The sequence below is a fragment of the Euprymna scolopes genome, chromosome 26 (genome assembly GCF_053919585.1).
Source record: "Euprymna scolopes isolate OS-2025 chromosome 26, ASM5391958v1, whole genome shotgun sequence".
Taxonomy (NCBI): domain Eukaryota; kingdom Metazoa; phylum Mollusca; class Cephalopoda; order Sepiida; family Sepiolidae; genus Euprymna; species Euprymna scolopes.
Genome location: NC_136507.1, coordinates 101,566,304 through 101,576,933, shown reverse-complemented (window position 1 = coordinate 101,576,933; position 10,630 = coordinate 101,566,304). Strand labels below are relative to the sequence as shown.

The following is a 10,630-nucleotide window of genomic DNA, read 5'->3' as shown; positions in this document are numbered from 1 at the left end:
AATAGATCTAAATTAAATTAATATGAAAAAAAATTAAATAAAAAAATGTAGAAAATTTTATAAATGTAAATAAAAATTAAGTTAAAGTTTATTTTTCATAATTAAATAGAAAATAATGTAAATACAATTAAATTTTAATAAATGTCATAAATTTAAATTAAAATACATGTAAATAAAATTTAATTTAACCAAATGTAAATAAATTAAAATTACATCCATGTGAATAAATTAAATTAAATGAAATGTGAATAAAAATTAACTTAACTTTAATTAAATTAAATTCAATTGAATAAAATGTAAAAAATATTAATTTGATTAAATGTGAATGAAAATGAATTACGGAAATATTAATATAATACAATAAAACATCCGATAAAATATATAATCTTCTAAATTTTATTAATAAAACTAAATGTAATTAATTTAAAGAATTTTAATTAATAAGATCACATGAATTAAAAAAACATTTTAATATCAAAATAAATTTATTTAATAAACATAAATGTAATTTATAAAATAAATAGGGATAAACAAAATTTTTATTTAATAGAATAAATAGAATTAATAAAATAAAAATCTAATTAAATTTAAAATAAATATAAGATTTTAATAAAAAATACAATAAAATTAATTAAAAATGTTCTGTTATTTAATTAAAATGAAAAATAATTGAAACAATAAAAAATCAAGAAAATGAAAATAAACAAAAAATCATACAAATAAAACAAAAGTTTAAATAAAATTTTTTAACTAAATTTAAATAAACAAATATATAAAAATAAAATAAATTGCATTAAAAATATAAAATGAAATTAAAATAAATCAACTAAATTTTAAATTGATGAAAATGATCGAAAATTATTTTAAAAATGTACATTTTTTTTAAATAATTTGGATGAAAATGATCGAAAATTATTTTAAAAATGTACATTTATTAAAATAATTTGGATGAAAATGATCGAAAATTATTTTTAAAAAATGTACAATTTTAAAAATAATTTGGATGTAAATGATCGAAAATTATTTTAAAAAAATGTACAGTTTTAAACTATGACTCAATTTGTATGAGTGCATTTAAGAAAAGAATGTCTGACTATGTATTTTGCAATATCTTTTATATTTCTTTTTCTGAAACAATCATTTTCGTCACCACCTTTATTTTCTTTTACAAGACGTTCTTCCAATAGTTTAAAGAATTCTTGTAGTAATAGTCTCCTGTAATTATTATTCTCGATAAACGAGAAAATAAAAATTAATCTGATTTTCAAAACAATTTAAATTATTATTAATTAAATGACGGACAACGAACGTGAGAGGCCTTTTATTTTATTTTTTTTTTATTAATTACAAAATGCATCGAACAAACGTAGACCCCCTTCCCCCACCGGAGAATTAGTCAATCTTAATGAAATTTTATTAACGAGAGGACTACCTGTTCTGGAGCAGGTAAAATTAATTCTTGAAACAAAACAGTTTTATATACCCGAGTGAAGATTAATACAAATATACAAGGCACCACCTTCAGCGTATTCTTATATATTTGCCTTAATAAAATGAAAGTTGTGACTTTATTACACCCCCCATAAATCCTATTGAAATTGCCAAAAATTTAATTATAAGTATTTATAAAATGATATTTAATAGTTTCTATTGAATTTTCTCAAAAATCGAAAGTATATAAATTTTCACGAGCTTTCACCTTCATTTAACACTTTTTGTATAAAACTGAATCAAACTAAATATAGTCAATATTTTAGTTTTGTTCAAAAGATCATAATGGCCAGTTTATTAGTTTAGGATTAAATATTATACATAAAAATTTATAAGCACATAAGATGCCTTATTTTATATGAGGAGAGGTAAGCGAATGTTTATATTATTTATTGATTTTAATTTAAAACTTCCGAATTTTTAATATTTCTCTAAACGAGAGTTGCCTTCGAATGTATTTATTTATTATCTATTATCGCGGGTGTTTCTACTTGTAAAGAGTTTCAATGATTTTCAACTCTGATGATGATGGAAAGTTCAAAGGCAATAAAAAAGGAAAGAATAAAAAGATTCTAGATTCTAATAGTTCATTATGAATGAAAGGAAGTATGACGATAGGAAGTAATACTATTTAACGCGGAGTTCGATGGGAAACACACACACACACACACACACACATATATATATATGTATATATATAATTATGTATGGCTAAAAGAATATATATATATGTATAATTATGGATACATATATATCTATATGTCTAGCTGCACTGATGAGCTGTGAAACAGCAAAACAGTACTGATGAGCTGTGAAACAGCGAAACAGTACTGTATGTGGATGACATATATATATATATATATATATATATATATATATATATATATATATATATAATATGTGAGGATAAAAAAATAAATACGAAAAATATATAAATGTTTATATCTTTTCTGTATTTATTTCCTGTGTGTTGACGGGGTAGGAATACAAAAAGTCTTTCGAAAAAGAAAAATAACAAAAAACAAACGAAAACGCTCCTTTCAAAAGCACTTAATTTTCGACCGATCCCTCGGTCTTCTTCAATGTGAATACACACACACACACACACACACACACACACACACACACACACACACACACACACACACATACATACATATATATATATAACAATCTAATGTAGCAAATATAATTGTCAATAACTTATTCTAAAATGTTAATAAATAATTGTGATCTGATACAATTTGTTTGCCCATGTTTTAATTCCATTTTTTCTAAATTCCATTGAGATAAAAAGAGATACTTAAAAGCCGCGGCTTAATTAGAAAATGTGAACAAAGAACAATGTATAACAGTTACTTTCTCCCTTCCTCCTCCCCCCTCGACTGCAAACTTTGCTCGATCGAGAGAACGGCAAATCGATAATGCAACAGGTTTCAACATCGCGCAATGCCAACCTGTAGCTTCCCTGTGTGCCCGTGTGCGCGATTCCCATTCAACAGGTTGGAATCGAGGGTTGCAGCGGAAAATAATATCGCGTGTGCTTTCCCATCGTCAGAGACGCGCAAAACGTCGAAATAGAAAACATTTCTCAGAAGTTGGAAAACCACGCATTACTTTCTAATCGCATCATCGTAATTCGAATTTATAATACACAATTGTTAGAAATACAATACAAGCCGTTTATTATCATTATCATACGTAGACATTTATCAGTTATTGTCATCAAGATATATCGATCAGCGACCAATCTATTATAAGATAAATAAAAAGAAACCCGTTTATTTTCAGGATAGGCATTGAAAGTGAAATAACGTTATCTTACTCGACAATATTCGAAAAAAAAAAATGCCATTGTACATTAAATTCGTTAAAAATCAGACGATTATCAGTTGTGCTCGATCTTGGTATAAGCATTTGTTTTCTTTGAAAAATTTACTCCTTATTAAAACTCATTTTTCATTTAATAATAATAATAATAATAATAATAATAATAATAATAATAATAATATATATATACATATATATATATGTGTGTGTGTGTGTGTGTGTGTGTAAGTATATATGTATATATATATATATATATATAGAGAGAGAGAGAGAGAGAGAGAAAGAGAGAGAGAAGGAAAGAAAGAAAGAAAGAGAGATATAAGATTATGCGCCTTGGATGTCACTTGTATAAATATTCTCGTGTCAACTTAAATAACCGCCCCCCCCCCGAAACATACACTAGATTCTAAATATATTCTCAGGTAGATAATATAATTTCTGATTTTACTGGAAATCATTTCTCCTAATACTTTGTATTGAAACGATTTATAAACTGAGTAGGAAATTCATTTCAAATGTTTGTATTCTTTATTCAGAAAATGAGAATAATTATGTTTTAGCTTTGTATGTTCTTAGACCGCTCTTGCGAATAAATTACCAGTTCGAGGAGAGATATCCCCACCCCCAAAATCTTCTCTAGGCTTTTAAAACTCTTTAATGCTTTAAAATCTCAATTAAATAACACTCTCATGTTTTATTTAGTAAAACTAAATATTCTCACTTATTTTTATGATTGAGTAATTTTTATACCTTTTTTTTAGTGAAATCACTTTTCTTCGTATAACTTTTACTTTTACTATTATCTGCCAATTACAACGTGTAGTAAAGTAGCAAAACCTAAGTCTTTTAACCTACTTTTATAGTTTCAAGCATTTAAGACATATATTAGTTCAATGAGTTTCCGGTGCACATCTTTCATTTTTAGTCTATTTCAATTCCAGTCAAATCTTAGTATTTCAAGCTATCCTTATTATTAAGGTTCCTTAATTCCGTTACTAGTTTATTACATTTTAATCCCCTAATTAATTCAATAATTTTTGGACGACATCCAATATTTATTTTATACTGATCTAGGTGTCCGGCATTTCCCGAGTGTTTGGAGGTGTGTGTTGAGCAAAAAAAAAAAAAAAAAAAAAAAAGAAAAGTAGTAGTAGGCAGGCTCGAACCCTAACCGCGAAGGAGGGAAAGAATGTAAAAAAACCCAAAAAAACTTGACGTCTTTGCCGTGGCGTCCATCGCTAAAGTAGAAGTGGCGAAGGTTTAAATTAAGGCTAGTCAATCGAAAAGAGGAGATGAATTTCGAAAATATCGGCGAGAAAGTGACCCTCCTTTTAGAAAAGTGCCCAGTTGAGGGTGAAGAAATTAGTGTTTTGAGACAATTTTTCGATATTTGTCGTCTGAAGGGTCGAGCCCAAAAATGATACCGATCTTGTTAAAATCTGTCGCCTCTGTTAAAAGTTTTAGACAGGCATACATACATACATACATACATTTAAACAGACAGATGAGATTTATATTATATCATGTAAAGTAGTTAAACCTAAGTATTTCGACCGTTTTTATGGTTGTGACGTTTTAATCATTTTATTAATTTATCTATTTTCCTTGCGCACCTTTCATCCTTAATCACGATTTCCATGTAAAGTAGTTAAACGCAAACATTCTTGTCTCACCTATATATTTGTAGAAAAGCAGTTGAACCCAAACATTCCAATTTGTTTTATATAAATTGCGATATTTTCGTACATTTATTAATCTCTTTTTCCTTATATGCTTAGCAATATTAATATTATATCCCAACTCCGTGTTTAGCAAAGTAGTTAAACCTAAGGATTCTAACATGTCCTTATAACTGTGATCGTTTACCTCTTTTTAGTTATCTAGTTTAGAAACTTTTCTTTGAACGCAACACTACTATATCCTATAATCAAGTAGTTAATCCTAAGGATTTTTAACTTACGCTTATAATCAGAATTCTTTAATCCCCTTATTTATTTAACTTGACTTTCAATTTTAATATTACTTTCTGTTTCCCATGTCTAGTGAAGTAGTATAACCTAAGGATTCCACTTTTTCCTTCATTAGTTTCACCACTTTTTTGTACAGCTTTTACTTTTTAATATCATTTATTGTATTGCCTTGAACTAATCTTTACCGAGCAAACAAACTCGAAATGCGAAATCCTTCAAAAGGGAACCTGTCTTTTTTTTTTTCCGAAATAGTAGTGGTAGTAGTATTCCACTCAGTGTCGCCTGAACTGAAAGAAAGTCAGTCCGACCAGTTTATAATAATCGATATTTGCAATCCCCTTTCCATTCGTTCTCTCTCGGAATTTGAATGACAAATACTAACAATTTACCGCCTCCTCCATCTATTTTGGTAAAGGTTGTATGAATATATGAGTATGTTAATATGCGCGTCCCCCATTTTCTGTAAAAACCCCCAATACTTTTTGCTCTTTTTTCGACTCGATACGCTCAGGACAGAACAATTAATATAACCCCGTACGGTGATTAGATTTTCATTTCTTTTAATATGAGGTAAAAAAAAAAGCTCATAATTCAAACATTGTACGGCTGATCAAGTCAGTAACAATTAATTCTTATTTTTAGTAATACATTAATAAAAGAATACGGAATTCTTTGACGATTAGCCATTTGAACGTCGGTACAAACAATTTTTAAACAAAGCATTTTCATCTGTTTTTTTTTCAGTTTTTTTTCTTTTCATTAAAAAAAATAAATATTTAAAACATAATATACAAAAACACGCATTATTTGGAATTTTCGGACTACTGTTCTCATCACTATTTTCACAAAGTTTAGGTCGATGTAACCTTCGACTTTCTTCAGGTGTATTTTGTCGAACTCGTAAATCTTTCTGTCGAACTAGAGAATCTACACGGAATTTCGAACGGAAGCCTTCATTTAATCCACAGGGATATCATGTTCTCGTTCCGTCAGCCATGACTTAAGTAATTTACGATTGCATTTTGAGTGTCACCCTCACTGAAGATTGAAGCTTCAACCCCCCAAAGACTGTAACTTTGCAATTAAAATTTTATAAAGTACACTATCCACTAAGCCACGGGTTCCGTTCGAAATTCCGCGCAGATTCCCGAGTTCGACAAGATACACCTGGAGAAGGTCGGGAGTTGCATTGACCGAAATATTGTGTAAATAAAATACAGGATGAGAAGCGAAGTCCGAAAAAATCCAAATGATGAATCCTCATCTCATAAATGTAAAAAAACAAAACAAAAAAAAAAAACAAACAAAAAAAAAACAAAAAAAAAACAACAACACAATCCTTTGTTGGTCGAATAATGTTAATATTTGAAACGACATCTACCTGAGCGGCCACAATCGATTAATCGTAAATGATAAAGCCGTGCGTTCCACCGATTGAGCCGTGCTCCTCACCTTCAACAGGTTGTTCGTGGAAGATGCGCTTTTATCGATTAAGCAAACTTTCCCAATCTATCGGCGTCGCCCGGAGCATTGCGCGTACTCCTAGTTTTTTAACGAGCACCGATAACAAACCATTTGCGGGGGAAAAACAACATATTAACAAAACAAAACAAAAAAAGAAAAACTGTTATTCTCTTGAGTATTATTTTCACATTTCGATCGATGGCACATTCGATCTTCTTCAGCTATAGCTTGTCGTAATTCCGTGAAGATTTTCGAGTTTGACAGAAAAATTCCCGAGTTCGACAAGGTACACTTGAAGAAGGTCGGAGGTTACATCAACCGAAACGGCGTGAAAATAACACTCAAGATTGACAATAGTTCGAATAATCCAAATAATCCGAATAATGAATCCTCATCGCAAAAATTCAGAAACATAAAAATAAATTTCAAAAGCAAGTTCAAGAAAACATTCATGTTAATTCCAGTTTTATGATAAAAAAAAATTAAGTTTTAAAAAAATTAGTAAAACGGATATTACTAATATATTTTTTCCAAAGTCACAACAGTTAACTGCATTGATTAACGATCACCTGTTTAGCATAAGGATTCCAGACTAAAAGATCCACAAATTGAATTTGATTCATCAGAAAAAAGGGCGAAAGTAACGTGGGCTGAAACGTTGTGTAAACTTAGATGAGCATAGTTCGAATAATCAATATTATCAAAATTATCACACATTGCCTAAAAGATTATGAACACTTAAAAAAGGCCGGATGTTACATCGGCGAAAACGTTGCGAAAATAACAGTTAACAGCAAATAGTAGTTCAAATAATAATATTCCAATACACTATAATTATAATAATTCTGATTTCGTTTATCAACGTCTCTCTGGAAAGGGATGGGATTCATTTCCAGAGGATTTCCCTCAATCCCGGCTCCAAACCAGGAACTTCAAAGATCAAGGGGTTTTCTACTACTACTACTACTACTACTACTACTACTACTACTACTACTACTACTACTACTACTAATAATAATAATAATAATAATAATAATAATACTAACGACATCTGAATTAATAGAATTGATTAAATGATTTCAAAAATGTTTTCTAATACGATGAGTTATTTTTTTTCTTTATTTTTAAAAACTCTCCATCATTTGTAGAGTGGTTTCTATAATGTTGTCTGTTTTTAAATATTGTTTATCTTTATTTATTATTAAGGTAATCAGTGAAGACGGAATCTTTTCAGTCTTGAAATCAGTTTATCATTTACCATTTAGTTATAAATTCTTATAAATTTCTCAAAGAATAACTTTCCTTCTTTGGAAATCAACAGCAGCCCCCCCTCCGATTACACACCTTGAAACTGGGAAAAATAGATTTGGAGAGTTAACAGAGATTTGCTTAAACTAGTGCGACAGTAGATTGAAATAATTGTAGACGTGTTTATCGTTTAAAGTTTGAGATTGATTGAAACATGTCATATTTCTTTTTTTTTTAATTTAAACACAGCAAAAATGCAATTTTAAATAATCTATTTGATTGTACAAAAAAAAAAGCTTGGTCCAAATATGTTGAATTTGGTTTGCGGTTAATATGCAGAAAAAGTTCTTTTTCAAGAACGCCATCGATGTTAAAGCATTTCTCGTAACAACCACCTGTTGCGAATCAAACGATTGACTTTTCCGGCTTTTCCGAAATAGAAAGAACTTTTTTGTTGTATAAATAGAATAAGTGGATTAAAATAAAAAAAAGAAAGTACAATAAAAATGTACGAAACGAATTAAATTAATTTTTTGCAGAAAAGTATTTCTATCGTCGCTTTTCATTTTATTTATTTAAAAATACAAAAAAGAATAACTCAAATATATATTCAGACAACCGCAATTTCGAAATATTTGTAAATGAGGATAATTTGTAGTATTTGAATTATTCGGCCTACTCTTCTTTAATGTTATACCCACAATCTCATACCTTTAACCTTTTTCAGGTGCAACTTGTCGAATGATATATTTTATATAGCAATTCTATAGGTTAGATATTTTTTCTTTGAAACAGATCCGTACTCATGATCAGGGGCGTACAGAGGGGGGGGTGCTAGAGATGCCCAAACACCTGCTCCTTTTACTCCTGTTATAAATGTGCCCTCTTTTCAGAAGAATGTATTATAGGATTGTGCCTTACAAAGCTGGTGTTCATTATTATATTTTACCGTTTTTTTGTGTCACTTAAGCACCTGCCCTGAAAAACTTCTCTTCACGTCACTGTTCATGATATACAGATATACAAAAAATATGTTGTACTTTGTTACAAGCGTAAAAGAGCTTAAATAAATTTTGGAAATTTAGCACTTACCTTTAAAAATAAGTGGTGTATCGATTTTCGTCCAAACTGTTGCTCTGGTGTTGCGACTCTTTCTTATTGGTTGGTTACAAATATATATGTATATGTATATATGTATATATTTATATTAGTAATAAAGTGAATGGTTATATGTGAAGTTCTGTATATTTTTACATCAAATTATAAATCATTTAGGATCATTAATATATATATATATATATGTATACATATATTGTTGTCTCTTTTTGGATATCAATTTGTTCTCTAGTATTTTTTTTTTTATTGTTGTCTTTGAGTTGTTGTGTTTTTGTGTTTCCTTCTTGGTCTCGTGTTCAGCTTTCACGTAGGTTTGAAGACGACTGTTTTTTTTCCCCTTTTTTATGTCGTCCACGAGAGATGAACCTGGTTTCGGATTCTGCTTGTCTCTCTCCGAGCCCGACTTCTGCTGCCCCCTTTTTTTCCTCTTCTTCTTCTTTCTTCTCCTTTTGTCTCTTGCTGCTGCTTCGTCTGCTGTTGTTGCTGCTGATTAACGTTGGGAAATTGTTACAGACAACAACAAAAAAGAAAGGTCTACCTGCGGCTGCTGTTCCCCACAACGCTACTTATACAGCGTCCTCTCCTAATGCTGACACTCACCACGGTTACAGGAGACTTGGGGGATGCTGAACCTATACTGTAGAAGATGATGATGATGCCGATGATGACCACGCTGATGATGGCGACCGGTGTTTGCTGACGCCTCGTCACTGTCTATAGCTTCTGTTGCGGCTGCTGCTATTACTTACTTTGCCGGTGCGCGCACACAACTGTTGCATCGAACAGACGCAAAGCGAAAAAGAGTGGTGGGCGGAGTAGGGAGGAGGTAAAGATGAGGATATCCAACAGGTAGTTGTGTCAGCCGCCGCTACAATTACTACCTCGGATGCTGACCTCCCTCTTACCCCTGCTCGAAACCGCGCACATCTTTTCTCTTTCCTTTTCCCGCGTGTTGTTTCTCGCCTCTTTCTTTCTATCCGTCATCGCTACCTTCTTTGCCAGCTTCATTCATCTCGCGCATCTCTTTGCTTGTAACTTTTCTCTCAGGTGAGGCTTTCAACCTATTCACTCCTCACTAATTTCTATTTCTTATTTCTTTTCATCAACCTTTTTCCATCAGCTTTCTTGAAATACTCTCCTTTTATCCGAGGCCACACTTTCTTACGGCTTTATTAAAATGAAAATGAAAAGGTCTCACATATTTCAAATATTTATAAATATTTAAAAAAAAAAAAGAAAAAAAAGATGAGGATTTAAATTCTGTATTATTTGAATTTTTCGGACTACTATACTTCTTAATTGCACAATGTTTCTTTTTTAAAGAAAAATCTACTCGAATATAGGCACCTATACAGAATGTAGAACTGAACCCTTTTTTTATTTATTAAAATAATCAGTGAACGTTGAATGATTTCAGCATCAATTGCAAATAAGGTGGGCTGTGTTTATTTGCTTCCCCACGAGAGCAAATTAGGCATGAGGCCGTTTTTTAATGTGGAGAGGGGGGAGTG

At 30.5% G+C, this 10,630-nt stretch overlaps 1 protein-coding gene across 4 annotated transcripts in view; it reads right to left on the bottom strand.

Moving 5' to 3' along the window:
* The window catches only part of LOC145248310 (uncharacterized), a 212,766-nt gene extending 202,842 nt beyond the window's left edge, over positions 1 to 9,924 (bottom strand). The window contains exon 1 of one of the 4 annotated variants that reach the window (XM_080110216.1): positions 9,096 to 9,924. The gene's annotated coding sequence lies outside the window, so the exon portion shown is untranslated. Of the gene's footprint in view, positions 1 to 6,672; positions 6,779 to 9,095 lie in introns of those variants that run through there. The other 3 variants (XM_080110212.1, XM_080110218.1, XM_080110215.1) reach the window with 3 other exon arrangements.
* Positions 9,925 to 10,630: the final 706 nt, after the last annotated feature.